The sequence below is a fragment of the Gorilla gorilla genome, chromosome 9 (genome assembly GCF_029281585.2).
Source record: "Gorilla gorilla gorilla isolate KB3781 chromosome 9, NHGRI_mGorGor1-v2.1_pri, whole genome shotgun sequence".
In the NCBI taxonomy this organism is placed as follows: Eukaryota; Metazoa; Chordata; class Mammalia; order Primates; family Hominidae; genus Gorilla; species Gorilla gorilla.
In genome coordinates, this window is record NC_073233.2 from 86,040,109 (window position 1) to 86,049,092 (window position 8,984).

The following is an 8,984-nucleotide window of genomic DNA, read 5'->3' on the forward strand; positions in this document are numbered from 1 at the left end:
ACTGTTATGATTGTGACCTCTCAGATGGTTGTCAAGATTAAATGAGATGATACACACAACGATCCCGATGGTGCCTGGCCAGTGGTAGTTGTAACCCGGTACCGGATTTTTAATGACAAGATTCATACCAGGGCTGAGCATCAGACTATGGGGTTGCCTTGGGAGTGTAAGAGGCAGAAAGGTAATGTGAAGAGGCAGAAAGAACAGTGCTCTAGGAGACAAGAACCCTGGATACAAGGGCTGTGTGTGTGCACATGTGTGTGTGTACTTTCTCTGCCCTACCATTGTGGTCCATCTTCCCCTCTGTCCCAGGCCCATCCTGGTTTTGTACTCCATACTGAGCTGGAAAAATTTGATGCAGAGGAGCAGCTAGGAACCCATCTAGGGTGGCCAGGCCTACCCGTGCGCTGGGAAGCAGGAGTGCCCTTGAGCAGTGGCACTGCTTTGGGCTGGAGCCATGAGGCCTCCTCTGTGGTGGGGGTCATGGTTTGGAGCATGGGCTATGGAGCCAACAGCCTGGGTGCAAAATCCCTCTTAGCCCCTTCCTCACTGTTCTACCTGTCTGTGCCTCAGCTTCCTCACTGGATTAGTTCACTAGGGCTGCTGTAACAAAGTGCCACAGCCTGGGTGGCTCAAACAGCAGGAGCCATTTCACATAGTTTTGGAGGCTAGGAGTGTGAGATCAAGGTGTTGGCCCGATTGGTGTCTAGTGAGGGCCTCTCTCCTCGGCTTGCAGGTGTCTGGCTTTGTGGTTCTATGTTCGCTATTGGTGAAATAAGGGACAGTGAGCTCAGAAGGAAGTGAACTTCCAGGGTCTAAATAGCCCAGGTGAAACAGTGCACAGACCTGCAGTGACACTGCCCAGCTGGCCAATACTGGACTGTGTTTCATCCTAGACAATTTCAAGACACAAGTTTGTTTTATGTTCTATTAATACCGTATAAGAATAAACACTATAAATTGTAATTGTAAGACACCATCAATTGTTAAGTCTCACTCTGATCTCAGAGATGCTGAAATTTGAAAAAAATATGTGTTGTGTCTTAGAATTGATGAAAGACAGTAGGTCCTGTTTTTTAGCTTTTGGCAGTAAGGATCCACTGAGGTGGAGTGGGGGGCAGGCCATGTGTCTGGGGCCGCAGACGCTGGCTGCTCTCCAGTATCAGCGTCCACACAGGAAGTGGAATGGTGAAGCACCATCCCAGTCAAGTCTCCTCACTTGGAAAACTGGCTAAATCCACGGCTGGGAAACAGATCTCAAAAGCTGCACAGGTCCCACTTGAGCTTTTTGGTGGGCCTTGTAAAATGAGCCCTTCGCGTGGGCATCTGACAGACCTGGGTTCTTGCTCTAAAGCTGCTACTCATCAACCAAGAAATTGAAAGACGAAAGGCTCCAAAGTGCAAAGAGGGGCCAGGCATGGTGGCTCATGCCTGTAATCCCTCCGAGGTGTGTGGATCACTGGAGCCCAGGAGTTCGAGACCAGCCTGGGCAGTATGGTGAAACCTCATCTCTACAAAAAAAAAAAAAAAAAAAAAGAAGAAGAAGAAGAAAATTAGCCAGGTGTGGTGGCACACACCAGTAGCCCCAGCTACTCTGGAGGCTGAGGTGGGAGGATCACTTGAGCCCAGGAGGTCAAGGCTTCAGTGAGCCATGATCATGATGCCACTGCACTCCAGCCTGGGTGACAGAATGAGACCCTGTCTCAATAAGTAAACAAAAGTGCAAAGAGGGATTTGCCAAACATTGCATGCACAAGATGGTGTGTGTGTGAGAGACAGGGCTGGGAGTCAGGGGTCCCAGGGTTCGGTTTTGGCTTTTCCCTCCCTGGCTGTGGACTGGGCCAGGTCCCTCTGCCTCTCTGGACCTGTTTCCTCGTGGGTAAAGCAGTTGAGTTCAGTCACTCATCCAACAAATGTGAACTGGGGGCCCTTTCTGGGTGGTGTGCTGAGGGCTGGGGGTATACAGGGTGAGATGTGGTCCCCGCTCCCGGAGAGCTCCGTCGAGTGTGGAGAGCAAGGAGTGAAGAGAGCAGAGAGGAGGCAGCCAGGCATTCTCCATGCACTGTCTCCTTTAATCCTCATCATCACCTTATGTGATGGGTAACACAGGCATTTTTATTGCCATTTCAGAGATGCAGTCATGGAGACTGAGAAAGATGGTGCTTCTTACCAAGGCAGGGCCAGGGTTTGGACCTGTTATGCCTGACCTAAAGCCAGTTCTCTTTCCTCTTCACCTTGGATGGTCAGTCAGAAGTTTCCTTCTAGCACAGCATTCTCAGATTCTATGCCAAAAAATAGCCTGTGAATGTCACATTCTGACAGGCTTCTACAAGATCCCCCTCACTTAGCAACCAAGTAAGGGAGAGCCTCTCTCTGCTCAGGAATGGTGGGGCCAGGGGTGGGGGTGCAGGGTAGCTCAGCTTGTCTAACCTGGCTTGTCTTCTAAGGAGGTGGTAAGCACCATGTTTCACGGGAGTGAGCCTCCCCCTCACAAAAGCTTTCCATCTACACTCATGGGCATGTCAGTGGTGTGACATGCCATCTGAGTGATTCCACTTTGCCTGGTCATTTTATGCCCAGCAGCTCTTAATACAGTCCAGCAGTTCATACTGGAAAATACAGAAATCAAGGGACTGCTCTGTCAGTGAGCATTATGTTCACAGGTTCGTGTCACAGGATGAAGGGGCGGGAGAAGATGCTGGGGGCCAGTCCTTAGTCTGAAGCCTCCATGGCAGCCCCATCAAGGGATTTTTTGGTCTCTGTTTGCATATCTCCCTGGATAGGAGGATCATGCTTCCTTTCAGCTCTGGCTAGAAGAGACTTCTAGCTGGTAGAGCCCAACAATACCTTGCACATTTTGCCGAGGAAGCTCTCAGGCTAAGGACAGTGAAGTGATTTGCTTAGGGTTGCCTGGTGCGACAGTGGAAAGCCTGGGTCAGAGTCTTGGCACTGGGAAGCCTGGTTCTGTCCTTGACCTCACAGTTGAGTGGAAATAATCCCAAGGGAGGATTTAGGCTGGATTCTTGCCTCAACCAGGTCATTTAACTTGAATTAAATGATATTTAATTCAATTTAATATTAGCCAAGGCCTACTATGTGCCAGGCACTATACTTACACCTAATGTGACCACCTCCCTGAACCCTAGTTTCCCATCTATGAAAAAAAATACCTCCTGTGCATCTTCTCTCAGAGCCCTGTTATGAGGATGAAATGAAGAAAAGGAAGTAAAGTGCTTTGTAAACTGTAAAGTGCTGTGTCCATTGAGGCACTGTTGCTAAAGCTGGCCATCCTATCTCTGCGGTCCACTCTGCCTGGAGCGGACTTCCCACTTAGCACTGGCTACCATATTTGAATTTGTTTATCTGCTCCTCACCCCCACCAGAGTTCCCAGGGGAGGAATGTTCGGGGGTTTGTATTTGATTTCCCAGAGCCTCGCCCTGGGCCTGGCACATGGCAGGTGCTTAACAGTATTTATGAATGTCATAGTCCATTCAGGCTGCTGTAACAAAATGCCATAAACTGGGTAGCAGAAATGTATTTCCCACAGTTCTGGAGGCTGGGAAGTCCAAGTCCAAGATCAGGGACAGGCAGATTTGGTGTCTGGTGAAGCCTGGTTTCCTGCCTCATACATAGCTGTCTGTCTTCCCTGTGTCCTCATGGGGTAGAAAGGGCAAGGGAACCCTTTGGGGTCCCTTTTTTTTTGAGATGGAGTTTCACTCTTATTGCCCAGGCTAGAGTGCAATGGTGTGATCTTAGCTCACCCCAACCTCTGCCTCCCGTGTTCGAGTGATTCTCCCGCCTCATCCTCCTGAGTAACTGGCGTTACAGGCATGCACCACCACGCGTGGCTAATTTTGTATTTTTAGTAGAGATGGGGTTTCTCCATGTTGCAGGCTGGTCTCGAACTCCCGACCTCAGGTGACCCGCCCAACCTGGCCTCCCAAAGTGCTGGGATTACAGGTGTGAGCCACCGTGCCCGTTTTTTTTTTTTTTTTTGAGACGGATTCTCACTCTGTTGCCCAGGCTGGAGTGCAATGGCATGATCTTGGCTCACTGCAACCTCCACCTCCCGGATTCAAGCGATTCTCCTGCCTCAGCCTTCCGAGTAGCTGGGATTACAGGCATGCGCCACCATGCTCAGCTAATTTTCTTTTCTTTTTTTTTTTGTATTTAGTAGAGATGGGGTTTCACCATGTTAGGCTGGTCTCGAACTCCTGACCTCAGGTGATCCACCTGCCTCGGCCTCCCAAAGTGCTGGGATTACAGATGTGCACCACCGTGTCCAGCCCTGAGGTCCCTTTTGTAGGAACAAATCCCATTCATGAGGGTTCCACTCTCACGACCTAACTACCTCTCAAAGCCTATCCCTCCAAATATCACATTGGGGTTAGGTTTCAACTTAGGGATATTATAGGGACACAAGCATTCAGTCTGTAAACAGAACGTGTGATGAGCTCTGTTTCTCAGACCCAAGGAGATGCCAACCTGTGGGCACTGGAAGACCCCTGGGGGGAGGGCTAGGGAGAGGGCAGGTGGGAAGGGTGACCACTGTGGTGAAGTAGCTACATTGTATAGGGTATATACCCTGGGGTGGGTCTCCTTGCGCCAGGAAAATTTAGGACATGGGCACACACGAGGAGTTTAGGAGCGGAGTTTTAATAGGCAGAAGAGAAAGAGAAACAGCTCTTTCTATAGAGAGAGAGGGGTCTCTGAGTGGAAAAGACTGGCTGGTGGTGGATGCACCAGACTTTATAGTCCAGCTTGAGGAGGCGGTGTCTGATTTACGTAGGGATCACAGATTGTTTTGATCAGGTGTGATATTTACATAGCGCAAGGAAGGCTTGTTGCCCCACCCTAATCCTATGAGGCAAATGAACTCTCCTTGGCCGGTGCCATCTTGTCTGCTCCTTACTGTACACGTGGCTGGCAAAGAAGGGATGATGGAGCCCCCATCTTGAACATGTCTAGTCCCTAGTCCCTAGTTCCTGCTGACATTCAGCCGTGTAAGCTCCCAGCTTGTTTGTCTGTATCTGCAGCTTGACTTTATAGGCTGCTGTTTGGTAGAAAATGATTTTGGGCTGCTTTTCATTAAAAAGAAAAGCCTTACCGAGGACTCCCATATCCTTACTATCTGCCTAAGTGATTTCTTCTTAACTCCTATTATCAGTGGGGTACTCTAAGCAGCGGGAGTGGCTTTGTTATCCCAGCTTGGACCTCTAGTTTTTGGCTCTCATATAAATAGAAATGAACCCTGGCTGGGTGCGGTGGCTCACGCCTGTAATATCAGCACTTTGGGAGGCCGAGGCGGGCAGATCATGAGGTCAAGAGATCGAGACCATCCTGGCCAACACAGTGAAACCCCGTCTCTACTAAAAATACAAACATTAGCTGGGCGTGGTGGCACACAACTGTAGTCCCAGCTACTCTGGAGGCTGAGGCAGGAGAATCGCCTGAACCTGGGAGGTGGAGGTTGCAGTGAATTGAGATCATGCCAGTGCACTCCAGCTGGGCGACAGAGTAAGACTCCGTCCCCCCCCCCCCCCCCCCCCGCACAAAAAAAGAAAAGAAAGAAATTAACACCAGGCCAAATAGAACTTTTACTCAGGCAAGGTTTCATAGGCTTGTGGCTGGAGCAACTGCGCGTGAGCATTGTATGGGAAAGGGATCCTGGTGCTAGCTCCTGGAAGGACTTGGCTCGTCATTTTAAGGAAGCTGAGGCGAGAAAAAGGAGTGACATGTAGGCATGTAGGGATGGGGAACTTTTAGCACCTGCGCAGTTTGACTATGTGTTTCTCATGCATCATATGTCTCATTAGTGCGTTAAATCTCCAGCCCTGGGTGTGATTTTTAGTATTACGATGTGATTATTATAAGGAAAACTTGGTGAAAGGTCAGTGCTGGAGTCCATCTTGTCTTCAGCCAACTGCATCTGGTCTGGTTCTTATCAGGAATGCCAGAGGCCTGCTTTTAGCAACCTTGGGAGACAGCACTCAAGGACATAAATGGTTAGTTTCTTATTTTTATGGTTACAAACTCAGCCTGGTCGGCTAACTTAGGAGAGAGGTCCCCCTTTGCTATGTGACGTGGGTCAGCTTGTTAAGGGATACAAGAAGGCAGCAGAGGGAATATGCCTGGACATGTGAGGCCCAGGGGGTCTTGGTGACCCAGTCTCTTGTCTTCTCTATACTGTCTTAGCTTGGCTTAGGTCAGGACATGGGGCTGTCATGGAAAGCCTCTCTCTGCTCAGGAATGGTGGGGCTGGGGTTTGGGGGCAGGGTGGCTCAGTTTGTCTAACCTGGCTTGTCTTCTAAGAAGGTGGTAAGCACTGTGTCTCAGGGGAGTGAGCCTCCCCCTCACAAAAGCTTTCCATCTACATTCATGGGCATGTCAGTGGTGTGACATGCCATCTGAGTGACTCCACTTTGCTGGTCATTTTATGCCCAGCAGTGCTTATACAGTCCAGCAGTTCACACTGGAAAATACGGAAATCACAGGACTGCTCCATCTGTAAGCATCATGTTCACAGGTTAGTGTCACAGGATGAAGGGGCAGGAGAAGATGCTAGGGGCCAGTCCCTAGTATGGCACGACAGAGCCCCTGCCCTTACCAGCATGTGGATCAGCCAGAAAGATGGTGGGGGGCTGGAGTTCCTCACCCTGGCTCTCCAGAGCCCCCTGTGTGCCTGTCTTCCAGCTTGATGGTGACATCCCATTAGTGGCTTGAAACTGACCATGGTGACAGTATTTATTTTATTTTATTTATTTATTTTTTGAGACGGAGTTTTGCTCTTGTTGCCCAGGTTGGGGTGCAATGGCATGATCTCGGCTCACTGCAACCTCCACCTCCCAGGTTCAAGTGATTCTCCTGCCTCAGCCTCCCGAGTAGCTGGGATTACAGGCATGTGGAACCACACCCGGCTTTTTTTTTTTTGTATTTTTAGTAGAGACAGGGTTTCTCCATGTTGGTCAGGCTGGTCTTGAACTTTTGACCTCAGGTGATCCGCCTGCCTTGGCCTCCCAAAGTGTTGGGATTACAGGCATGAGCCACTGCACCTGGCCGGCAGTATTTCTTTGAAACTGACGATGGTGACGGTATTTAGTGGGAAATTGGCCCACACTACAGATCAGGGCTTTGTTTACCAGTACAGCACTAGCTGTGAACAAGTGCAGTGTGATGATGTAAGTGCTCACCAGGTATATGGTGGCACAGCAGGGGCTGGGACTGACTTTATTGGGTGGAGCTAAGGAGGCGGGGCTTACACAGTATTGAAGGATGAGCTGTGAAGACAGAGTGGTAAAGGGAGGCCCAGACAAGTGTGGGATGGCAAGATGTATCCTGTGGTTCTGTGAAAGGAAACTGGATGTGAAGGCACTTGGCAACTTAATACAAGGTGTCAAGCGAAAAGGTGTAGAGTAAGCAAATCCAACATAGGATGTATAAAGTGAACTAATTAGGGCTGGGGAAGGGTATCCATGTCATAACACATTAACCTTTGCTCTTTAGCTGATAGGATCCCTAGGGATTTCAAATGTGGCTCAACAAGGCCTTTGCCCAACTCTTTGGTAAAGGGGAACCCAGGCTTTGGAGAGGGACTTGGCGTAAGGAAGCAAATGGGCTAGAACACCCTGGGGCTGCCAGCTAACCGGGAAATGTTGACAAAGGCTGTGAAATGCCCTGTGTTTTGGTGGTGGGGCGGTGGGAGTGGCAGGGAAGTTGGCAGGAAACGGGACTAGGAAAACAAGTGGGGAGGGGTCAGATAGAGCAGGCTGAGCGTGCACTTCTTCATGAGCCTCAGAGCCAGGCAGCCCCGCCTCAAAGCTTGTTTTGCTGTCCCTTGTGTCGGGTGGGGTCCTGGGTGCCATGGGTTGCTCGGTGAGCCCCCGTTGGTCCCTGTGCCCCAGACTGGGGCGAGTGTGTCACTGGACTGTTTCCACAGCTCGGTTGGTGCCACACTGTCCCGAAGGTTCTGAAGGAGACTGAGGTCACCAGGCTGTCTGGGCAGACAGAGCTGCCAGACTCTCGTCCCTCCCTTTGATGGGCCTGTTATCAGGGTTGTTTTGCTCCTGGAGCTGATCACAGGCCACGTTTCCCAGCCAGCCACCCCCATCAGCCCAGAGCCCCCTGGGACACAGGCAGACGTAGGCGGTCAGTGTGGAGAGACTGCAATTCAGGAAAGGGATGGGCTGAAATTTCTTGGGCCAAGAAATTGGCCCAGGACTGACCTTGGCTAAGCCCCCACTGATGACAGACTGATTTTTTAAAAATTATTTTCTTTAGACATTCTTGCTCTGTCGCCCAGGCTGGAGTGAAGTGGTGTGATCTTGACTCACTGCAATCTCTGCTTCCTAGGTTCAAGCAATTCTTGTACCTCAGCCTCCCGAGTAGCTGGGATTACAGGCACGCATCCCTATGCCTGGCTTATTTTTGTATTTTTAGTAGAGACAGGGTTTCACTATGTTCATCAGGCTGGTCTCGAACTCCTGACCTAAAGTGATCCGCCTACCCTGGCCTCCCAAAATGCTGGGATTACAGGTCTGAGCGACTACACCTAGCCTGATGACTATTTTGTTGTTGTTTGTTTTTTTGAGACGGAGTCTCACTCTGTTGCCAGGCTGAAGTGCAGTGGTGCAATCTGGGCTCACCGCAACCTCCCCCTCCCAGGTTCAAGCTATTCTCCTACCTCAGCCTCCCAAGTTGCTGGGACTACAGGCATGCGCCACCATGCCTAGCTAATTTTTGTATTTTTAGTAGAGATGGGGTTTCACCATGTTTGCTAGGATGGTCTTGATCTCTTGACCTCGTGATCCGTGCACCTCGGCCTCCCAAAGTCAGACTGTTTTAAGAGTAATTTGTAAAAGGAAGCTGGAAGTTTGGGGTGAATAAATGGGTGGTTACACAAATGCTGTGTGATTTAGGGTGCAGTTTACAAAAGAGTGGCTGCGTCCTAGGCTGCAAATTCTGAGGTGTGGGCAAGTGGGGACCT